This window comes from Triticum aestivum, chromosome 4B (genome assembly GCF_018294505.1).
Source record: "Triticum aestivum cultivar Chinese Spring chromosome 4B, IWGSC CS RefSeq v2.1, whole genome shotgun sequence".
NCBI lineage: Eukaryota > Viridiplantae > Streptophyta > Magnoliopsida > Poales > Poaceae > Triticum > Triticum aestivum.
Window position 1 is genome coordinate 566,572,179 of NC_057804.1, and position 16,513 is coordinate 566,588,691.

Consider the following 16,513-nt stretch of genomic DNA (forward strand, 5'->3'; position numbering starts at 1 on the left):
GAGCTTCACCTTGTCTTGCAAGCTTCTCCTTGTTCTGCGAGTTGACGGGACACACCAAAAAGTAGTGCTAGTCCATACTCCCTCCTTTCCGGTTAATATGGCTCAATCCTTTTTGCGGGTAAATGAGAGAGCTTTATTCATATATAAGCATTCTTAGGACGATCATCCAAGACACTGGTCACTAGGAAGCGAGGTACCCCGCAAAAAAAGAAGTAGGAAGCGAGGTGTTTCATCAAGCCAGCTCTTGGCCACATTCAAAGTGCAGCAAGCACGGTTCGCACGAAGATGCGCCGCAAGGTTTGCTGACCTGTTTACATGCTGAATAACAAAAAAAGAGGAAATATTACCGAGCGCTACTATTTGTAACATGATATGTGATCCAGAATTAAGCGAGAATTGTGGCAAGTGTTCCATGCAATCAACTTCCATTATCACATGCGAGAACCCTCGAAGATAACCAAATGTGTTGAAGATTGCTTTATCACATTTTAAAATTATAATAGGAGTGCAGACGCTCCTCCATCCGGTTCCTAGTACTAGTATAGTACGTACCTTTATAGACTATATTAGTAAACTTTGCGCTTGGTTGTTCGCCTATTCGGGAAGTCGAACAATAGTAGCACCAGTAGTATAGTGTATGTTTCTGGCAATCTGACACCGAATTAACTGTTGCACGTCCACCGCCTGAGCGAGGGAGAGCTTGCATTAGTCAAAAGTTTCTCCTTGTCCCGCGAGCCACCGCGCGCAAGTAATGCTAGTCCATACTGCCTCCTCTCCGGTTAATATGGATTAATTTCAAACGAGATAAATACACTGTCTGTCACTGTATATTTGTAAAAATACGGTCAGTGGACTTCATAATACGCTCATTGCGCTCAATATATATATATTTCCGGTGTTTATACGGTCACTAGCTCACCCTGACTGAGTATGTGTGTGCATGCACATGTAGGTTGAGCACTTAGCGTGATCGTGTGTGTTCCGTCATGTGCTCGGACATGCATGCATTAGGGCGTCGCGTGCGTTTTTGCGTCCATGTGTACTTGTGACTGTTGCATACACGTAGGGGGAGTACGTGTAGGGGCCACTAAGGAGCAGTCAAATCACACAGTAAATCACGTCTGTCGTGTTCGTGTCTCACCCTCCTCCATGGCTCGACCCCACACGGTCGCTCGGCATGCCACTCACCGCAAACCGAGTATACGATAACTTTCCCGCCTGCTTGTCGATGGATCGTGCCATGGATTACTACTAGCACCACTGGAAGAGATTGACGAGTTGGGGAGGACAGCTAGCTGTAGCACGAACTCCCAAAAACTTTTTACATGCATGTTGTAGCCGGCTATTGCGACCTTTGAACGTGGAGCAGCCGCGTGCACCCGAAAGCGACGCAGGTGACGCTCTCTCGGCCGGCGTGCCGCTTCAATGCTGGCGCTAGTGAGAGGTCGCGTCCGCCCTGGCCGGGCATGAATGCGTCACTGACCGTTTTGGGCGGGAAGCACGCGCGGGTGATGAAGAGGGTTCGGGTTGGTCAGGACCGGCCGTGGCAGCGGTCCGGACGTGTGCAAACAAGAGATGATGTACGTTAATATTGCTGCATATATAATTAACAACGTGAATAATGTGCCAGTTGGACAAATATGATTGGAGATGGAGATGGAAATGGAATTTTACGTAAACACGGATATGCATGTCTATGTCTATGTGTGTGTGCGCGACGACTCTCACGACCTGGAAGCGGGGGCGTGTTTTTGACCGAGTTTTCTTTCTTGGTACGTTAGAAAATCAGTTTGTCCAATTCACATCTAGATGTTATTTAAGGATATCACATCTAAGCTCCCACAAGTATATAATGTAGCAACAAGAAACAAAAAAAACTAGGACAAAAAAATAGACCACAAACTATCGATGCTCATGGTCGCGCCTCATTGTTGCGTCGGCTGGTGAAGCTGATCGATTTTCAATGAAAAACAAGCTGTCTTTCATCAGTGATCTTTGCTTGTTACGCACAAAGATGATATCCTTCGTCAGTTCACCTTGGTTGCGTTGGAGACGCAGTCGTCTTTCACGTTGGTGTAATTTTATCACACAATTGCCTATGAACCAAATGTTTCCTCGAAGAAGGATCGACGTTGGTACTAAGAGCATAAGTTTTGTATTGATTTCTAAGCCTTCTCACAACTTTGTCTCCAGCTCCCCTGTAATTTTATTTGTCCAGCTATTAACTTTGATTTAAAAAATGGTGTGGACTAAAAACCCGGATGGACGTAGTAGCCCTCCATTTTTATTTACTCTGCATATTAGATTTGACTGAAGTCAAACTTTGTAATACTCTCAAACCTTTCCGATAATTGAAATTAAAATTCTTTATTTGTACACACTCTCACACGTTTCCGATAATTTGGCGCATGTGTGGTTGTTCACTTAAGGGAGGGTAGTGTACCACACGTGAAGGACAGGAAGTGCGACCAGGACGCGTGGGCGTGGATCGTTAGTTCATCGGAAGTAGTACTCCCTCTGTACATTAAATAAAGAGTTTCGTTTCGTACTTACACAATTTAAAACGATTGTTATGGAGAGAATAAGAAAACCACTCCACTATATATTAGTCGTATACACACGAGAGTACTATATGGACGCAGCTTCATTGACTTAGTGCACCTACCTTTGGGTTTATGACAGGTGGGCCCAAAATGTGGCTGGCTCACCTGTCATACAGCCAAAAGCAGATGGAGTGAAGGCACCGGAGCTCAGTCCATACTACATTAGTATATATATAAGCGGGAGCCTCAGCGCTTGTTCGCTAGGGTTTGCACTCTCCACACGCTCGCCGCAATACATATATGTTACACGCTGGAGGCTCAGCGTTCATTTGCTAGGGTTTGCTATATTCACAGTCTCTCACCCTCTCTTCACCAGATCTAAACAAGACTGCGTTGGCCTCTTGTCTCTCTCCCCCCTCACAGCTGGTGAAGGAGGCGTCCATATCCCGTCGTACTGGGAAGGGGAGGAGGTGCAGCGTTAACTCTATCGCCTTCGGCGAGGGAGGCAATCCACTGCCGCTGCGCTGTTCTCTTTCACCCAACGCCTGTGCGGGAGGGCCACCGACCCCTTCTTCCTCGCTGCCGTACGTAGTGTGGGCAGATCCGGCCTCCCGCCACACGCCTTGCCACATCCCGACGACCCTAAGGTATAAGTTTTTTTGAAACCGTCGTTGCTCTAGCTGCATGTGGATCTTTTTCGATATGTAGTCGAATCTAGGTCTTGGTTCAAAGAGGAAAGAAAGGTGCGGTGGGGTGGAGTATGAATCTAGGACGTGGTTCAATGAGGAAAGGAGGGAGGAAAAGTAGTATAGACTGGCTATCCAGCCGCTTTGTTGGTCGAAAACGGAAAAATGGGGTAACCCAGTACACACATCTGTAAGGAACCAATCTCTTTGTTGAAAAGGGAAAGAAACTAGGGGGGGTCGGGTAGTTTGTGCAGGACTAGATTTGCTGCCCTCACATAGGAAAAAAGTTCAAAGAGAACAAATATGGGACCAACACAGATATGCTGCTTGGCTACATACTCTGCATCACCCATTTATACGTGTGGACGCACATGGTGCTAGCATGTCCCATACAACTATTTTGCTGTTGTTAATCTAAGGGCCTGTTTGGTTCCAAATAAGTCACCAACTTATAAGTCGAAAAGTGAAAAAAGTGACTTATTTTGCCAAACAGACCCGACTTATAAGTCACCCCAACTTATAAGTCATAAGTTGCTCCACCCCAACTTAAAACTTATAAGTCACCCCCTTTTACGTGTGTCCCACCACCTACATGATGTTGATTGGTGTGGGAAGGTGTGTCAGATGACTTATAAGTCAGGTGACAACCAAACAGATGTAACTTATAAGTCACTGGTTTTAAGTCACCTGACTTATAAGTCAGGTGACTTATTGGAACCAAACAGGCCCTAAGAATGCCGCCGGAAAATTGAAGCAATGCCACTGTTAAAAGTAAATTACATTTTTTATCGAATGTTGTTTCAAGAGAGTGTCTCTGACTCTCTGTTAAGATGAATCAATGCTACCGTTTTAGAAATGCTACTATCCTACTTTGTTTTCCATCCAAGATAAGTTAGATGCTTCTTTCTGTCACCGTTTGTTTCATCCTCCTTTATCGGCAAGTAATTGTTTCCTTTTTTGCCTCTGTTAAAACAGGGGTATCGATTCAACTTGTTGCTATTGCGACATTTTACTTCGCTACTTGAAACACTTATGTTTTAAGAGTGTTTCATGCAGTTCAACTTGAATGTCACACCGGTGACTTTGCTTAATTTTGGTGGAACTGCACAAAAGGAGATCGAGATTTGTTTCCATTGTTCCTGTCGAGTTGTTTCAAATCTTGGTCTCTACCACATGATATCTATTCAACTTGTTGCTATTGCAACATTTTGCTTCGCTACGCGAAACACTTTGCTTGATTTCAGTGCAACTGCACAAAATGAGATTGGATTTCCTATTCATGTTAGCAGATTCGTATTTTATCCTGGTGTTCTCATGAAAGGTCAACAGGCCTTCATCCACATGTTTGTGCAGTGTGCTTTGAGATGTTGTGCTACTTGTATTGGTACTGTTTTAAATAAATATTGAATTGAAGCTATTGTATTGTTGTCTTTTCCCATTAAGTAGTGAACAAAAATGGGACCAACCCAGACATGATGCTTGTTGCTTTGTTACAACAAACTCTGCATCACCCCCTTTATAAGTAGATGGAAGCACATATTGTTGTTGTGCCCACTCTCCCCTGGAACTGTTTATGCTTTTCGTTAATCTAATGCCGCTAGTAAAATTAAGCAATGCCACTCTCAGAATTAATTTACTACTGAATCTTAGTTCAAAACTGCAACACTTGTTAGGAATGGTACTATCCTTCTTTGTAGTTCTTTCTACATGTTTAACCAAGGTATTGTTAAGATAATGTCTCTTTAAAAATGAATCAGTTGCATTGTTTTAGGAATGGTACTTTTCTGCTTTGTCGTTCTTTATACATGTTGAACCAAGGCATTGTTAAGATAATGTCTCAGTCAATATGAATGAATCACACTTATGGAGAATTGCTCCTCTCCTGCTTTGTTTCCCACTAAGACAAGTCATCAACCGTTATTTCTCAGTAATTGTTTCCCTTATACCTATTGTTGCTTACACGGATATCAAAATTGAAGCTCGGTTTTATTCCGACTTCGATTTTAGTTGAACATCACAAAAGGAGCCAATGTGTCCAAGGCAAACTGCTGCGTTACTGGGTCCAGTTGGTCGTTCCACTTTGCAGAAAGAAGCAGTCACTTGATGTGGTACATTACAGAAGGAATGACCGAGAAGCTTTATAGAGTATTATTAGACACCGGTGACATGACTAGTCTGCAGAGACCATTGGCAATTTAACAACACGTGGAGTGCCCTGGGAAAAAAGTGCCCAAACAAGTACAAGAAGCTAAGACAGGACACGACCATAGGCATTACATATTTTGAATGGGAAAAGCTTGTCAAAGTTTAATCATTGATGTTAGCAAGAAGACGTTAGTTTAATATATTGGAATTAGAAAACCTTGTCAAAATTTGCTCATTGATGTTAGCAAGAAGACGTTAGTTTAATATATTGGAATTGGAAAACCTTGTCAAAATTTGCTCATTGATGTTAGCCAGAAGACATGCATTTGATATTTTTGAGTGGTACGCCCTTGCTGTGAGCAGCGTCGAGTGTTTTTTCCTATTCTTGTGTTCAGTTTAGAAGTAAATAGTTACTCTGCTGAGATATTCCTGTGTTAAGAGTTTGTTCTGAATATTGTCTATGTAATGCCAGGCCTTGTGTTTGATTGCAAAGTTGAGCTTGGAATGTTGTGGCATGCGGCATCACGAGCTGTTCACCGTGCCTCCTGAGAATAATGCTTCGTATTGTTTTGCATGTCGATCTAATGCCAGTGATTTGCTTGTTAAGAAGATCATCCTCTTCTGTTGTTTCCGTCCGTAAGAAGTTCATCGTCAGATGTTTCATTCATAGCCTATACGACATGTCGGGTAGGTTAGACGTGAAACCATATGATCTTCCGACCAACTCATGATATTAGGCCGTGATTGGATCGTCGTTTTCCAACTAAAACCGCTTGTAAAACTGACGCTTGTAAATTAAAGCAGATGGTCTCGGGCGAAGGCGCTTGGTTGGTCGATTTCGACTAGAAAAATATCGAAGTACTTCACACACGATAAAAACGCCGGACGACACTCGGACGATTGCTAATCCAGCCGTTAGCTGCTGTTTCAGCCTTGCCCATGGATGGCATGATACGCACGTCGTGCATGTATCGTCTGGTAATGTCGTCCATATAGCAATGCTCGTAAATATACACAAGTCTCTCAAATTACACGCGTAACCCGCCGGTTTTACTTACATACCTCGGGCCTTCCGATGATGAGTAAATTACACTTGTATGTTAATACAGGTTTGAAATAAACTAAAGCTCCCAAGCACGGCCTTACCGTTTCATGTCGTCTCAGTTTCTCGAAGGTGCTCATAGGTGTCCGATGATCCTGGCTTCCTGAATGAGCAGCGGGTGCTGTATCAGACCTCCCTAGGGCCTGCAAGGCCCTCTCCGTTGTCCTTCGAGTTGTTGCGCTCGTCGTGGCGCCGAGCATTGTTAACATGGTCAACGAACATGAGGATTCAGGAGATGACTTTATTTTGATAAGGATGACACTAGGGACCCACTAGGGCCATAGCCGTATGTACGCAAGTGCCTCCTTATTATGTACAACTATTTTTTTTGCTTTCTCCTGGTTTCCTGACATCATGGTCCCACACCATTGTCAACCTATGTAGTTAATATAAACGAGAGAATTGCACAAGGTGCGGCCAACAGCTGGGACCAAGCAGCTCGAGCAGTATTTGTATTTTTGAGGCGTGAGCACTGCAGAGTTTTTCTTGGCGATGATTTCGTTGTTGTTCAGAGGAGAGCAGGGTATTAACTGGGCGGGCTGTGGCCCGTCTAGCCCAGGCCAGATATCCAGCCCACATACTACTTTTTTCAAGATGAAAATGGCTAGCCCAGCTATACATCTTTTTGAGGAATACCCAGGCAAGGTCAACTTGTTATTCTCCGCCCCACTGTGCTGCAAATCTTTCCTAGGAGGGATGCATTAGGCTTAACAGGAAAATGGGCTTTAAAAATAATAAATGGGATGTAATTATAAAAACTGGGCAATAACTATAAAAAAATGCACCAAACACGAAATTAGTTTATAAAATATTATTTATGGATTTTTAAAATCTTAAATTTTCATTGTTGCGCATGCAATGTTTCGTTGGATTTTTACGTAATACAAATTTATATTTAATCTGAATAGAAATTTCGGGATAAAAATATTTCGGATCCCATCAAAATGTGGGAAATTTTATTGAATTTTGTCTTCAACGTTTGGTTGAACCTATTAATCATTGTCCTAGCTAGAAAATGGGTTGTACTTTTAACTAACTGTAAATGGGTTGATGTAAATTCCATTAGAATTCAAAAATGGACTGTACATTCTTACAAAACGCAAATGGGCTATAAATTCTCTGCCAGACACTTGTGGGTCTACTAAGTGACGCGTCCCCTAAAAAAATAAGTTAACGCGTATGCAAGACTTTGTCAACTTATTATAGTCAACACACGGTTCTAGCAGCAGTGGCCGTTGGATGTCTATCCAACGGATGTCGTGCTTCTTCTTCAATCTCGGATATTCTTAGCTTCGGCCGCCCAAAAATTGATTCCTCCCCCTAACATCTGGGGCGCACCATTTCGGAGGCTGACCTGTGGGCCTACTAAGTTGGAGTGTACAAAGGGCTTTGTCAACTTAGTCAATATAAACGATTCTAGCATCAGTGACCGTACAATGGCCATCCAATGGCCGTAGTGCTTCTTCAACCTCTGGTCTTCTTGGTCCAGCCGCCCAAAGCAGCGTCGGTCGTGCCGCCTGCTCCTGCCTCCCATGGCCGGCTGTGCTGCCGCGGAGGCCTAACCGCCCCCATACTACTCCCCGTTGGCCAGGACATTCCTCCACTCACCCACACCCCCTGTTATTTTGCGACGATGGCAGCCTCACACCACAGCCGAACCAGTGAACCCTCGTACTCCTCTCCACGCGGGCTTCCGCTGCTGCGTCTTCCCCGGCTTCGCGTCGTCCCCTTCCTAGGCGTTGCCATCGTCCACCGCCCTGGTGCTCTCGGCGTGGCGTGGTCAACGACCGACTTCCATTGGAAGAGTACTGTACATGGAGAGGCTAACAGCTAGGTCCACGGCGGCCGCAAGGAAGTGCCTCCTTATTACGCGCAAAATAATTATTCCTCCACCTGACAGCAGGGACCCGCCGGACAGGCCACCTTATTTCGTGAAAAAAAACGTTTCCCCCCTGACTGCTGGTACCCACCGGACGGGCCACCGTATTTCGCGAAAAAAACATCCCCCCCGCTGTCAGCTCGGACCCACCGGAAGTGCCTATTTATTGCGCACAAAAAAAATGAATACTCCCCCTGCTAGCTGGGACTCACTTTGGTGGGAAGCTGACTTGTGGGCCTACTAAGTTGACGGGGACGGAGGGCTTTGTCAACTTAGTCAATATAAACGATTCTAGCTCTAGTGACCGTACAATGTCCATCCAACGGCCGTAGTGCTTCTTTAACCTCTGGTCTTCTTGCTCCAGCCGCCCAAAGCAGCGCCGGTCGTGCCGCCTGCTCCTGCCTCCCGTGGCCAGCTGTGCTGCCGCGGAGGCCTCACTGCCTCCATACTACTCCCACCGCTGGCCAGGCCATCCCTCCACTGCACTCACCCACAACCCCTGTTATTCTGCGGCGATGGCAGCGCAGCCGAACCAGTGAACCCTCGTACTCCTCTCCGCGTGGGCATCCACTGCCGTGTCTTCCCCGGCTCCGCGTCCTCCCCTTCCTAGGCCTCACTGTCGTCCACCGCCGTGGTGCTCTCGGTGCGGCGTGGTCAATGTGGTCAACGACCGAATTCCATCGGAAGAATACTGTACGTGAAGAGGCTAACAGCTGGGTCCACGGCAGCCGCAAGGAAGTGCCTCCTTATTATGCGGAAAATAATTATTCCTCCACCTGACAGCAGGGACCCACCAGACGGGCCACCAGTATTTCGCGAAAAAAACGTTTGCCCCTGACTGCAGGGACCCACCCGACGGGCCACCGTATTTCGCGAAAAAAACGTTCCCCCTGCTGTCAGCTCGGACCCACCAGAAGTGCCTCCTTATTTCGCACAAAAAAATGAATACCCCCCTGCTAGCTGGGACCCACCTTGGTGGAAGGCTGACTTGTGGGCATACTAAGTTGACGGGGATGAAGGGCTTTGTCAACTTAGTCAATATAAACGATTCTAGCTCCAGTGACCGTATGATGTCCATCCAACGGCCGTAGTGCTTCTTCAACCTCTAGTTTTCTTGCTCCAGCCGCCCAAAGCAGCTCTGGTCGTGCCGCATGCTCCTGCTTCCCGTGGCCGGATGTGCTGCCGCGGAGGCCGCACCGCCCCCTACTATTCCCACCGCTGGCCAGGCCCTGCGGCGACGGCAGCCTCATACCGCAGCCGAACCAGTGAACCCTCGTACTCCTCTCCGCGCGGGCTTCCACTGCCGCGTCTTCCCCGGCTCCCCATCGTCCCCTTCCTAGGCCTTGCCGTCGTCCACCACCCTGGTGCTCTCGGCGCTGCGTGGTCAACGTGGTCAAGGAACGACTTCCATCGGACGTGGACTGTATGTGGAGAGGCTGACAGCTGGGTCCACGGCCACAGCAAGGAAGTGACTCCTTATTACGCGGAAAATAACTATTCCTCCACCTGACAGCGGGGACCTACCGGACGGGCCACAGTATTTCACGAAAAAAACGTTTCCCCCCTGACTGCTGGGACCCACCAGCTGCACCTTCACACGCAAGGAAGTGCGTCCGGGCAAAAAAACGATTCGCCCCCTGACTGCTGGGACCCACCAGCTACATCTTCGCACACAAGGAAGTGCATCCGGACAAAAAAACAATTCGCCCTCCTGACTGCTGGGACCCACCAGCTACATCTTCGCACGCAAGGAAGTGCGTTCGGGCAAAAAAAAACGTTTCGCCCCCCTGACTGCTGGGACCCACCAGCTACATCTTTGCATGCAAGGAAGTGCCTGACAGTCGGGACCCACCTGGTCGAAGCGTACGTACCATTGTCATTCTGGTCGCGAACGTGTATGTACATATATACTGGTGGATGTAGAGGCGTGCACGTGTCGTAGTAGAGGCGCGCACGTAGCATCTACACGTACGTACATCGGCGAGGGTGCAAGAAAGAAAATACGGCCACATACGTACATACGGGCAGGGTCTCTAACGCCTATCACGCATACGTACATGGCTGGGTCGGAACGGAGAAACAGCGCCGTCGTCGTGTTCATGGGGAGCCAACCGGTTGGGTCGGAACGGAATGCGTGGTCGTGTTCATCGGGAGGGTTTGGACGAAACAGGCGATGGAAACGAGGCCTGGCGTACCGCACAACGGAGGAAACGGCCTTGTGTTCGACCGGCCACGTTTGAAACGGGGTCCTGTTGATCGGGAGGGGCCCGGTGTACCGCAAAACGGAGGAAACGGACCTCCTACGGTCGAAACGGGGGTCCTGTTGATCGGGAGGGGTGTGGCATACCGCAAAATGGATGAAACGGACTTGTGTTGGAGTGCTACGGTCGAAACGGGGGGGGGGGGAGGGGTGTGGCGTACCGCAAAACGGGACTCCACGGGATACTGTTCATCTCCACCGTCGACCTCCTCCAGCCTCCATGGGCTACCGTCGACCTCCTCCAGCCTCAGCGGGCTCCTGTTTATCCAGCCTTCACCGTGCGCTACTCCACCGGCTACTATTCAACCACCCCTCCAGGGGCACCCCTCCATCGTCTACTGTTCATCCAGCCCTCCACACCACGGGGTCCTGTTCAACCACCCCTCCACGGCCACCCCTCCACCGTCTACTGTTCATCCAGCCCTCCACACCACGGGTTCCTGTTCATCCAGAGGCAACGCCACCACTCACTGTTCATCCACCCCCCCCGACAACGCTCACTGTTCATCCCAGAGGCAGCATCGACCGGCTTCAGTTAGCAGCAGTAGCGAAGGAATCGCTCCATCGGGTTCAGTTAACAGGCATCGATCGATCGCTCGGGTTCAGTAACGCGTAGCCTGCAGTGCAATCGCTCGGGTTCAGTTAGAGCCCAACGCCTCGCTCGGGTTCAGTTAGAGCCAACGCCTCGCACAAACGCACGTACGTATGAGAGAAACGCGCATCGCTCCGCCCCGACCTCCCACCGTAACCGGCAACTTCCCGAAATTTTCCTCCCCCTCGCTTCTACCATGGTTTTTTCCGTCATGGACGGCCCAAAGAATGTCATGCAGCTGCGTCTCCGGCCCGCCCAGGATGAAAAGCCCATTTTCTGTCATGATTTTTTGTCATAGAAGTAGGATCCCACCACATCTATGATGGTACCGGGTTTTGTCACAATTATCGTCATAGAAGTGTCATATGTATGACAGAAAAAAAATTCGTTCGGCCCAAAATGTCACGGATGTGTATTTTTTTTGTGACTACTTGCAAGTGCTAGTAGGGTTACTTTGATATAATCTTCTTTAACATGCATTCCTTATTTTATGATGTCTTTCTATGGTTTACCAATTTGGGTTAATAAACGTATGGACTTCTTTAGAGCCAGATTGTTGTGGTAGGAAAATGACAAAAAGAAAAAATACCACTTAGTTAAATGGTCTGAAGTATGCAAACCAAAAGATATGGGGGGGGGGGGCTGGGGATTCAGAACCTTACCCACATGAATAAAGCTCTGCTATGTAAATGGTGGTGGAAACTATACACTACCAAAGGGTTGTGGCAAGGGATCATTTTAAATAAATATCAGGGAAATAAAGCCCTTGGTAATATTTCCGTCAAACAGGGAGACTCCCAGTTTTGGAAGGAACTCCTGAAACATAGAGATCATTTTGCCTCTCTGTGTAAATTTATAGTGGGTAATGGAGTTAATGTTCATTTTTGGGAAGACTGGTGGATTGGATCTGCACCATTGAACAAAAATTTCCCTAGACTCTATAACATTTGTTTTGATAAAAATAAGACAGTTAAGGAAATTTTTGAAAATGAAATTGATAACATGCATTTTAGGAGAACGTTGTCGGGAGACTCAAAAGAGCTTTGGGAACACATTAAAGAGGCTTGCAGTTCGACGGTCCTGAATGATGAAAGAGATGACTAGATGAGGTTATGTGGACACTGACTAAAAATGGTATATATACAGTAAAGGTTTTTTACAAACATTTGATAGAAAATGGTATCAAATATCCACATCTATATATGTGGAAAATTAAAATGCCACCTAGAGTCAAAGTTTTTATGTGGCTGGCTCTTAGAAATAATATACTCACAAAGGATAACTTGCTGCACAGGGGGTGAAAAGGGGATAAAAAGTGTCCATTTTGTGGACATGATGAAAACATAAATCACCTTTTTTTCTCCTGCTCTGTAGCTCGTTATTGTGGAACATATTAAAATGTGCCTTCAATCTAACTGATATCCCAGAAGATCTTGATCTTGTGATGAGAACCTGGGTTAAGACTTTCGGAAGAGAAGAGAGAGGATTAGTTATGATAGAAATATCTACTATTTGCTGGACAATATGGAAACTAAGAAATAGTGTTGTCTTTGAGAATAACAGGGTTAATGATCCATGTATGCCTGTAAATCTGTTTCTAAAAAATTCAGATGACTGAAATATTTTGCAGAAAAACCCCGCAAGAAGTGAGATGATGGAGGCAGGAGTGAGACAGGTGGGCAAAGTAGCTGAAGAAGTGTTCAAAGCAGCACACGGATGTCATCTGGGGGCTAGAAGAATCATGGGGTGACCATCTTCAGTCTTCAGGTTCACCTCCCAGTGCCTGCGATCGCGGATGCTTACAAGTTTCATCGGCCCTGCTCTGTGCTCGTCTTCCTACCATCTTTTGTGTATGATACATGTTAGATGGCAGTTGTATGCCTAGACCCCTTTATGTTCAGATCAAAACTCTGTTTTAATATTTTCTGGTACTAGGACCTCTTTTGAGCCCAGGCCTTAGATCTCGGGGTTTTGCTTTGTGGGGTTAATGGGGGAAAGGGATGCCTTTCCCCTCTTCCTCGACAGTCAGTACCCCCCCCCCCCCCCCCCCCGATGCTGTAATAGTTTTCTTTCTTTTCCTTTCTGTAAGGCCTGGTGATTTTTGTTAATGGAAATCGGAGAGAGAATCTCTCTTTTTCAAATAAAAAAAGAGATTGCCAAGGGTATGTGATATGCTTATACGGCATCCACAATGGATCGTTTTCTCGCCTCTAACGGGGTCTCTAGAGTCTCACGGACCGCCTCTACACACTGCTAGTTTTTGTGTGGCTGCCTCTATATCTAGCAACGCCTCTTACGTTAGAGGCTGCCTCCAGTCTGCCTCCAGTGAATAAATAAATTAGGCTGGCCCAATTGTCAGCACATAATTTACACAGGAGGAAGACAAGGGACCCAGCAGCACGGCTGGGTATGGGATTTTTCTATTTTTGGTGAGTCCACCTTGGAGGCAGCTGGGAGTCTCCATACACTGCGGTAATTTCAGTAAAATTAGAGGCAATGCATATGAGGCCCACGTTGGAGGAAGGATCGCCTCTACACACTACTGAATGATGATGGATGGGATGATGCGAAGTTGCAGCTACAGTCCTGCGGGAGTGCGACGCGGAGGAAATAAAAAAGGCGGTGGTAGGGGCCCGGGGACGAACGACTTCAGGGCATATCACCTATGCATGTTTCTCAGTTCGTACTGCATATCACCTATGCATGTCCATGCAAGCTACGTCTACACAGGGGGACAGGGCTCATGCTCTTCTTTGGGGAGTCTCACTTGGGGTGGCCGTCACTTTGGGATAATATGGTTTTTTTCTTGCAAAATTTTCCTAACATATTTTGCTTGCAAAAGCAGCAAAACCCAGATTCCCTTGCAAAATTTCCTTCCAAAAATCCTGTTACAAAATTTACCTGCAAAATGCAGATCCTCTTGCAAATTTTTGCTGCATAAATTTTCTTACAAAAAATTCTTTCAAAATGAAGTTTGGCTTGCAAAAAGTTACAACGTATGGTAGAGGAGAGATATGCAACTTGGTGGTGTCCCATGCATGCAAGAGCTACTGTAGCGGCAAAACTTGTTCCATTAACATCTAGGGCCTGGAATAGGGGCACCGAACCCCATGTTCACCAGATCCTTGCTCTTATTCTTTCATGAACCTGACATTATCAGTAGTACATGCAGTAGCTTCACATCAAAGGGAAGAGAGGACATTCTCAATGACGCTAGATAAAACCAAGTTCCAGCAGCTAGCATCGCGGCCGTATCAGGTATGTATAGTACATGCACGGTAACCAATCCAGACAATCGTTCCAGAATCCAGATGGGCAACACAATGGATACGCTCGAAAGACAGTACATCGTTATCTAGACCATGGAAAGGATCTTCATGACGAGCACCATCACCATCTCCGAGCGAGGGCGTCCCAAGACCTGCACGTCCAACGAGTTGATCCTCTGCGGCAGGTCCCGTGTCAAGTCCAGGAAGAGCTGATCATCACAAACATGTTAGTAAACTATCGGTGCATGAGAAAGAGAGAGACGCACTTAAACGACAACTAACATATGCATGTCGAGATGTGACAAAGCAAGATATTGCTACTTACAGTTACAGTCATGCCTGTCTCTAGCAGCCTGTGGAGGACCAACTTGCCAGGTGCGTGCTGCACCAGATCCTCGAGGTGTTCTTGGGGCAGGTCAGCAAAAGCCCTGAGCACGATGGGCAGCAGATCGGACTGTGGCTCGCGGGACTCCTGGTTCAGGAAGCAGTGCTGCACGACGTAGTTCCCACACGGGTGGCGAGACAGGCCAGCGGCGTCCCCCATTAGCTCGTGGACCAGGTCCTGCCTGAACTGATTGCTGCCGCGGTCGAGCACGCGCTGCACGAAGTAGTTGCTGCGTACGTATAGTGGCGAGTTCCCATGAAAAATGCATCAATATTGTGAAGTAGTACTAACTAGGAGTGATTGAGAATCGCCGAACAAGTTAGAGCCAGAGTTGTGCTAACCTGTGCCGACCCATGGCCAAGTTCACGGCGCGGCCCAAGGCCCGATCCTGGAAACGCCCGAGCTCTTCGCCTGTCGAGAATCGGACGCATGTACACAGGCACATGGAGCCGTATCGCCACTGCAGCTTGCTGTCGATGGTGTCCAATGCGTGCAGGATGAGGGCCTGAAAAGAAACTAACCTGATCAGCACAGAACAACATGCATGCATCAATTGTGCTCAACATACGTAGTACTCCTATAATGCTAGTCCATGCAATTCCGTATCAATTCCTTACCCTGGTCTCCGCGTGATGCATGCTCTTAAAGCACTGCTCAACCAGATGGTAGCCCTGGAGCTCGTCCATCACGCGCTCATGCACCAAGCTGCCGATGAGCCGCGCGGACAGGTCGTGGTGCGGGGCCACATACTCTATGAGCATCCTCAGAGAAGTTACCCTGCATTGCATTGCACCAGCAGGCAGATGCAGAGTTGCAGACAACACAAATTTAGCAGCAGGTTTTCACCACAGACACAGACAGGAGACAGGTCACAACTCTACTATTTGGCGACATAACCACCTCAGGTGTTGCTGCGATCGAAACTGTTTGTTTGATTAGCTACGTAGATGTATATGCTATACATGTACTTGCTACACACAGAGAGATATTAATTTGGACATTGCGAATCACAATGGTAAATTAGCTCTGAATCAAACCAGCAGCACGTACTACTGAAATAGCAGGCATCGAGTCATGGATCGGTGAACGTACCCGTCGTTGGTCCTGGAGACGAGGTTGGGCTCCACGGCGGCGTCCACGATGCGGCTGAGCTCCTCGGGCCGCCACTGGCAGATGCGCAGCAGCGCTTGGAATACCGCATGCCCCTGCCTGTTCCCCATGATCCCGTGCGCGCGGTGCACGAACCTGTCGAGGACGCTCTGGCGTATGTGCCCTTGCTCGTGCTCCTCGACGAGCAGGCGGACCACGAATGCGGAGGACTCCGGGCCAGAAAACACCAGCTGCTCCAGCATCGTCGGGGAATCAAGCAGCTCCGATCGGATCTCCTCCAGCCTCGGGTCTTCAGGAGTCGGTGGCGCTGACGCTTCCGAGCTCGAGCTCGGCGTCTCGTCCCGCGGCGGCTCCGGCCCCATCTGCGGCGGCTCCGGCAAGGTCTGCGCCGCGTACCTCTGCTCCGGCAGCGGCTGCTGCACCACCATGCGGAAGTCGGTGTTGGGGATGAAGGCGGGGCGGAACCGGTCGCTGGCGCCGCTCCAGTCATCGTTGCTCGGCGTCCAGATCGTCACGGCTGATGGGCCGAGCGAGTAGTAGCA